Here is an 8,191-nt window from a genome sequence, read left to right on the forward strand (position 1 = left end):
TAGGCTGCTCTTGAATCAAGCTAATGTGTATAAATCTTCAGTACTTAATACTACAGTAAGGGGCACACTGTATCACATGTGGCATGTCATTTTTGTTATTGTTTTCCTGTCTGCAGGCAAGATACCTTTGTACCTTTCATTTCCCCTCCCCCCAGATAATTATTTTAGGAAAGGTGCTCTTCTGTTATGTAAAGTGTCATGACATCTCAATTAAAGGGACACAACTAGTAATTTAATGAAAACTTATGCTTTCTTCCCATTATTCAATTGAAATATTTTGGGAGCTGCTTAGAAATTATCACTTTGGTAGATACACATTTTTTTCCAACTGCATCTAGATTGAACAAATAAATAAGCAAGATGTTTATTTAGTCATCTGTTCAAGGTTCAGATGTTTAATCTGATTATCCTACCAACCATACCCATTTTTATTATTTTGGGCCAAAGCCAGCAAGCAGAACTGCAGAATAAAGTATCTGCTTCCAATTTCTTGACATGTGAGCATTCTGAGGCCTTGTGTCATATATATCATTTATGTTCAGTAGGCGAGAATATATATCTAGAACTGATTTACTAAAATCTAGCTTGTCTGCTGTAAAGTTTAAGGATGAAACCATATCTCCAGTCTATTATCAGAAGGTTTTTTAAAACGGAGAGACATATTAATGTATTAGATTAAAATAGCTGTTGGTCACTGGTAAGGATGCCGAGGCTTTTTTCTATTTAGAAAGAAGGAGTTCCAGACATATTTCTATAACTGATGTGAGCAGAAGATTTGATTTGTTTCACTCACTGCAGCTAGGAGAATCAGATTGTACCAGTAGTCCTTGACAGCCAACTCAGTTGTTAAACAAAACTGTTACTAGGTCTGTTGAGTCCTCGGTTAATGGCAATGATGGCGCAAGACATTCTTGTTGTTTCAAAAACACTTTATTGGTCTTCAGTAGCCCCGTTACAACTCAAGGCAGCACAGATCTCTCAGCCTCTCTTAAGGACGTTCCCCGGGCCAAAAAGATACATTTTGGCACGCCTCGCGCCTCGTGCATGCGCGTGAGGCTGGCGCCGACCAGTCTGGTCCCGGGCAGCTTGCAGCTGCCCAGGACCATTACAATGTCCCGAGCCTGCCTTTGCAGGCTCAGGACACAACACCCCTTCCCCCCCCCAGCTAAGACTATATGAACAATTAACGCGACCTCAACACGAGCGTGGTAAATCCACTTTGCTCGAGGTACCAAGCTATTGTTCTGGGCATTACTCCCAGTGTTTCCTTTTCTGGCTTTCACAGAAACACGCTCTTATTGTTTCTGCCTGGCCAATAAGGTTATAAAATCTTCAAGATATTTGGGAGACCTCTTATCTCTCTGTGACCTGCATAGGCCTGGATGATTTCCAAGTACACCTTGTCCCATGGAGGTTATAGGTTCACCCCCCTTCTCAGACCCTGGTGGCCCCCGTGGACCGTGGCCTGATGCCTGACCTGCTTGCTTGCCCACCGGGCTCGTCAGGCCAGGACTTTGCTCTCTCTCTAACCTGGTTGACCTGCCTAGTTGCAGGCGATCTGGCCCTTTTATTAAGCTGCCATCTGAATGGCCTCTCAAGCCCACACTGGACCTAACGTGAGGCTGGCTTCCTCCACTTCCCAGTTCCATAGGAGGACTGTCTGTTATTTCAGCATTGTCTCAAAACTCAGTTGCCCCCCTCCATTGTACCAGAGGGTTCAGTGTCTAAAATCGCCCCTTCTCCCACTTCCCTGTGGCAGTGTCCTTCTCTGGGAACTGTGGCTATGTTGGGCCAATTGTATTGATTGTGTGCCAGCTCTCTTGCAATGTTTGAGTTATTAGGATGCTCCCGGTTATTCTCCCTGACTGGAGTGCTGAAAGGTGTAAGTATGTAATGATTATGCCCCCGGGGTGACTCCCTGGCTGGAGTCTGCACTGTAGCCTGTGTGCTAACTCGTTCCCTTGAATTCCTGTTTGGAACATTCGCGGAATCTTGCAATAGGCCGTCTGTGGCCTCACTGTGAGAGCCTGAATTCTGCCAACACCCTTCCCTTTGCCCGTAGGGGTCCCCCTCCCCCCTGGGAATGAACCAGGAGTCTCTGCAGGTGCGTCCAGCCTTGTATGCAGCTGGTCAATATGCCGTCGTAGAATACGACCGTCTTCCAAGGAGACCTCATAAGACAAAGGGCCTGTAACCTTGCAAACAGTGGCAGGAACCCATAAATGGCCTGGCCCGTAGTTACAGGTCCATACTGGGGCCCCCACTTGCAATTGCCGCGGTGCCCTGGGTTGTGTACCCCTAGGTGGCAGTCTGTCCGGGTGCAACCGGTCAAGTTTAGTAATCAGTTTGCGCCCCCAACGAAGTTCAGCTGGGTTCCTCCCGGTAGAAGTGGACGGTGTAGTGCGGTAAGCAAGGAGGAAGTCAGCCAACCTGTGATGCCAGTCCCCATAGGTCAGTCTCTTTAAAGCATCCTTGGTGATGCGGACCATCCGTTCAGCCATCCCGTTGGTGGAAGGGTGGAAAGGTGCAGAAGTGGCATGATGAATCATGTTGGCCTGTAAGAAAGCTTGGAATTCGGAAGAAGTAAATTGTGGGCCATTGTCAGACACCAAAACATCCGGGAGCCCGTGTGCAGCAAAAATTCCCCGCAGTACTTGGATAGTCTTTGCAGTGGTGGTGGACGAGACAGGTACAACCTCAAGCCATTTTGAATAGCTATCAACCAGGACCAAGAAGAATTGACCCTGAAAGGGCCCAGCGTAGTCAATGTGCACCCTAGACCATGGAGACTGTGTTTCTTCCCACCTATGTACGGGAGCCTGAGGCATTTCTGGGCATGAACGTTGACAAAGGTGGCAAGCATGAACCTTAGCCTCAATTTCCTTATCTAACCAGGGCCACCACAAGTGGCTGCGCGCAAGCGCCTTCATTCGAATAATGCCAGGATGACCCTCGTGAAGGGACCCTAAGACTCTAGACCTCATTGAGGTAGGAATGACAACTCTGCTACCCCACAGCAAGCAACCCTGGAAAGTGGACAACTCGTTCCTTTTTAGCCAGAAACTCTGAAACTCAGTACCTGGACAGCTCTCCGGCCATCCGGACAAAACCCAGGATAAGACACAAGAGAGTGTGAGATCTGTGGCTGATTCAGCAGCCACATCCCTGGCGTTGAGAGGTGACTCAGGCAGTGCCTGAATTGAAAGGATGTTGATTGCCGGGGCGGGGTCAGCCTCAACAACCTGTAAGGGTAATCTACTGAGGCCATCAGCATGGCCCATTTCTTTGCCAGGTTTGTGAATTAAGGAAAAGTCATATGCTGACAGGAATATTGACCATCTGAGCATTCTGGGGGATATGATATGAGGGGTCTGTTTGTTAGTTGTGAACAACCCCAACAGAGGCTTATGGTCAGTGTAGATCATGAAATGTCTGCCATATAAGAAATCATGGAACTTTTTAATTCCAGCAACAACAGCTAAGGCTTCCCTGTCAATCTGGGCATAGTTCCTCTCAGCAGAGGACAAGGTTCTGGAGTAATAAGCAACAGGAACCTGAGTTCCATCAGGTCTAAGATGGCTGAGTACAGCTCCTATGCCATAAGGGGAAGCATCACAAGCGATGCACACAGGAAGAGTTTCATTAAAATGTGCAAGCATACTGTTGGATGTTAGCAAGGCCTTAACCTTATTGAAACTAGCTTCATGTGCTTGTGACCATTCCCACACTGCCTGTTTGTCCAGAAGTCTATGAAGTGGTTCAGCTACATTAGCCTTGTTAGGAATGAATGAATTGTAAAAATTCAAAAGTCCCAGAAAAGCTTGCAGTTCAGCTTTGGACTTAGGTCTAGGAGCTTGCGTGATGGCTCTTAATTTGGACTCAGCAGGATGAATCCCATTGGCATCAATTTTGAACCCCAGAAAATCTGTAGAAAGCACCCCAATTTTACATTTGTACTTTTTTAGCTTGAGGCCTGTTTTCCGGAATCTCAGCAGAACAGCCCTCAATCTCTCAGCTACGTTTTGGGTGGAGTCTCCAGCAATTAAGACATCATCAAAATAGGGGCAAACCCCTGGTATACCTCTCAAGGTATTTTCCATTACACTTTGGAAAATTCCAGGGGCCACGTTTACTCCAAATTATAGTCTCTTGACCTTGAATGCTCCCCTATGAGTTACAATGGTTTGTGCCACAGCAGCAGCAGCATCAACAGGCAACTGTTGGTATGCTTGTGCTAAATCAAGCTTTGCAAAAACGCCCCCCCCCCCTTGAGGGAGGCCAGAATATGGCTGACAACAGGCACAGGATAGGCATGTTGTTGTAACGCCTTGTTGAGAGTACATTTGTAATCTGCACAGATGCGAATATCCCCATTAGCCTTAAGAGGCGTGACTATGGGAGTTTCCCATGGACTGGAGTCAACAGGTTCTAAGATTCCTTGCTGAATTAATTTGTCCAATTCAGCATCAATCTTCCCTTTTAAAGCAAAGGGTACCCTTCTTGCCTTTACTCTGATAGGCGTGACAGTGGGGTCCAACTTCAAGGACACTGGGGTTCCCTTGTATGTGCCCAGCTGTGGGCTGAAAACATCTGCAAATTCCTTGCAGACTTCCTGTAAGTCTACTGTTTGCAAACTATTGAGCCCTGTAACTTTTATTCCCAGAGCCTCAAACCAATCGAATCCTATGAGACTCGTACACCCCCCCCACTATCAATACATCTAATGGACCTTCAAAATCCTTATACTGTACATTAAGGGTGGCCTCCCCCTTAACACACACTTTGGAGTTTTGAAAATCTGTGAGTACAATGTTAGAAGGCCTAAGCTTGGCCTGAAAACCACTACCAGAACAAATCTTTCTGAATGTGTGTATAGAAATGATTGAAAGTGCAGACCCAGTGTCTAGCTCCATGACCAATGGAACTCCTTGCAACTTCACCCTAAGTGACAATTTCTTTTTGAGTGGTCTGTGTGTGCCTGTCCTATAAATGCTTCTTTGTGAAGCACAGAAACCCACCCTGTTTTGGCTGGGGACCCTGGTACCTTTCAGGCGCAATTCTTCTCAGGGTTGTACCTTCTGTCGGCCCAGACATACAGTTGCTATGTGGCCTTGCTTCCCACATGCTCTACAGATTGCAGAACGGAACTTGCAGTCGGTCCTCTTGTGGCGACCTCCACACCCGAAGCACTTGGGTACAGTTGAAGACTTTTCTTTGCCTTCCCTCTGCTTTCCTTCTTTGGTTGGGTAGAGAAGATCTATTTCTTCATCAGGCTCCTCTTCTGAGCTTCCTTGAACTCCTTCGTGGTGCACGGAAACAGCTTCTGGAGAGCTTTTGATAGGCCTCATATTCTTGATTGCCCCACTTGCTGCCTCTTCTGCAGTAACCTCTCTCAAGGCATCTTGGAATGATATGTCCTCTTTGGCAAAAAGTCTTTGTTGTACATCTCTGTTTCTCAGTCCACATACAAATCTATCTCTCAGTCTTTCCCCTAAATCTTTAAATTCACAATGCTTAGCTGACCTTCTTAATGCAGCAATGTACTCTTTAGCTGATTCACCAGCCTGTTGATCCCGCTGTTCAAAAGTATGTCTCCAAGCAATAACAGACAACTTGGGTTGAAAATGCTCTTTCAGTAATTTCTTAAGATCTGTGTAGGTAACAGATTCAAGAGGTGCAGAGGCTACTACGTTTTCAGCAATTTCAAATGCATCTTGACCACAAACACAGAGTAGGGTGGCGGCCTTTAAGCCATCTTCCCTTACTTGATTAACTCTGAAATAATTTTGTCCTCGGCCCACGTAAGATTCCCATCTTTCGGGATGTGAAATATCAAACTCTGAAAGTTTTCCAATCTTTGCCATCTTTAGTAAAGCAGGAAGGGTCTATCAACCAGCTTACCTCCAACGAAGCTGTATTGGCAGGCAGTCGCTGAATTTAATGCCGTTTCCTCGCTGTGCTGGACTCCAGGGTAAGCTTACAATTGTCTGTGTAATTGCAAGGCCATCCCATCCTCGTCGCCAGTGTTGAGTCCTCGGTTAATGGCAATGACGGCGCGAGACATTCTTGTTGTTTCAGGAACGCTTTATTGGTCTTCAGTAGCCCCGTTACAACTCAAGGCAGCACAGATCTCTCAGCCTCTCTTAAGGACGTTCCCCGGGCCAAAAAGATACATTTTGGCGTGCCTTGCGCCTCGCGCCTCACGCATGCGTGCGAGGCTGGCGCCGACCAGTCTGGTCCCGGGCAGCTTGCAGCTGCCCGGGACCATTACAACGTCCCGAGCCTGCCTTCGCAGGCTCAGGACACAACAAGGTCCAATCACATGACCACAAATGTGCATGGCTGAGGAATTCTATGAGTTGAATTCCACAAGTCATAAAACGGCCAAGTTTGAAGATCCCTGCTTTATAGTGTCCAAAGAATACTATCCCAAACATCTGGGTGAGGACAAAGGGTGGGAAAGGTTTCCAAAACCTGTCTCACAAGGAAGCCAAGTAAAAGGGTAGCTCTTACAGCCCCTTCCCCCATTCCTCTGTCCTTTGGAATGCTCAATCCAGCACTGAGATAATTAGAAAAGAATTCATGTTGGTATTTACATTCATTATAGAGGAAGGGATTACAAGAGAGTAAGAAGGCATACAATAGGGAGTAGACAATGATTTGTGAGCAGGGTTCTTCTTAGAATAAAATATCTAGGGCAATCCTGTATTAATTTCTTTGGGGAATAAAATTGCCATGGGGAAACCTGATCTTTTTCCTAAGGAAATGTCTTCTAATAGTTGACATTTTGAAGCACTAGGATATATCAATTTCCTGATTTCATATCCCTTTTCAGAAAATGTCTGAATCCATAAGCAAGATAGAGAACTACAAAACAGCTCCATGTGTAAGGATCCACCCCACTTTGCATCTTAAGAAGACAGAACTCTTGGAATAATTCTTGCAACAGGAATCCTTTATTAAGAAGAAGTGGTTGCAGGCATGCTAGACAGAACTTGGGGTCCAAGCTTTCCCATTCAAGATTTTAAGGGGTTCCCCAGCAGTCCCACCCAATCACCCCCCCTTCCAGTGATAGTTTCAGGCATTACAATCCCACCCCTTGCTCCTTTCTTCCGTCTGTATGGAGACTTCAGATAACTACATGAAAGGTAATTAATTCCCTTTGTCAGGGTAAGGTTCTTTGATGCTAGTTACATTCAAATTCTTTCTTTGAAGTGCAATAAACACATTCAGTTTCTTAGAATCGTACTGAAGGAAGTGAGGGCCGTAAAGCCCCTTTGTTCTCCCCCTTCTCTCCCTCTTATGGCAGAATCCAGAGAAGGCAGAATTGGGGTTTTCTATGTTTGATAATTAAAGATGAAATATAATTGGATTCTGACATCCGGCCCCTCTTAAAAATAAGAGAGATTCACCTGAAAGAAAACAAAACAGGTATAAGACTTAGTCAGGCTTGTTAGGATACTCTGTGTGAAACTTCTTCAATAGCTTCGGGGCTCTGACATGACGTTTATGGACCCACTCGTTTTGTGAGGGAGGGAGGTGTTTCCAGGCAACTAGGTACTGAGTTGCTCCATGATATCTCCTAGAGTCAAGGATCTCTTTTATTTCGAAGTGTTGTTCGCCCTCCACCATGATTGGAGATGGGGGTGGGATTTTTGGCCGTAGAGGTGATTGATGCTCTCTTTTCAGCAAGCTGCAATGAAAAATTGGGTGTATTTGCCTGAGATTTTTGGGTAATTCTAATTCTACTGTTACTGGATTTATGATTCTTTTAATTGGAAAAGGTCCTATGTATTTTGGTCCAAGTTTTTTACAGGGCTGTAGGGACTTTAGGTATTTTGTAGATAAGTACACCATTTCTCCTATAATGAATGGTGTAGGCTCAACCCTTTTTTTATCGGCTTGTGTTTTGTATGCCTGCCTAGCTTCATCTAGTGCTTTTCTGACTATTGGCCAGGTGTTTTGTAGTTTCTCCATCCATTCTTTCAGCGAAGGGATCGTTGGTTCGTTTGGGGTTAATTCTGGCATGGGGTTGAAACTTTGACCAGTGGCTATTTGAAAAGGAGTGTAACCTGTGCTGGAGTGGACTGCATTATCGTAGGCAACTTCTGCAAAAGGGAGTAAGTCCGCCCACTCGGTCTCTGGAAACTAAGAAAACATCTTAAATATTGCTTAAGTACGGAGTTCATTT

This window comes from Crotalus tigris, unplaced genomic scaffold (genome assembly GCF_016545835.1).
Source record: "Crotalus tigris isolate CLP2741 ecotype Arizona unplaced genomic scaffold, ASM1654583v1 scf7180000024338.4412243, whole genome shotgun sequence".
NCBI classification, from domain to species: domain Eukaryota; kingdom Metazoa; phylum Chordata; class Lepidosauria; order Squamata; family Viperidae; genus Crotalus; species Crotalus tigris.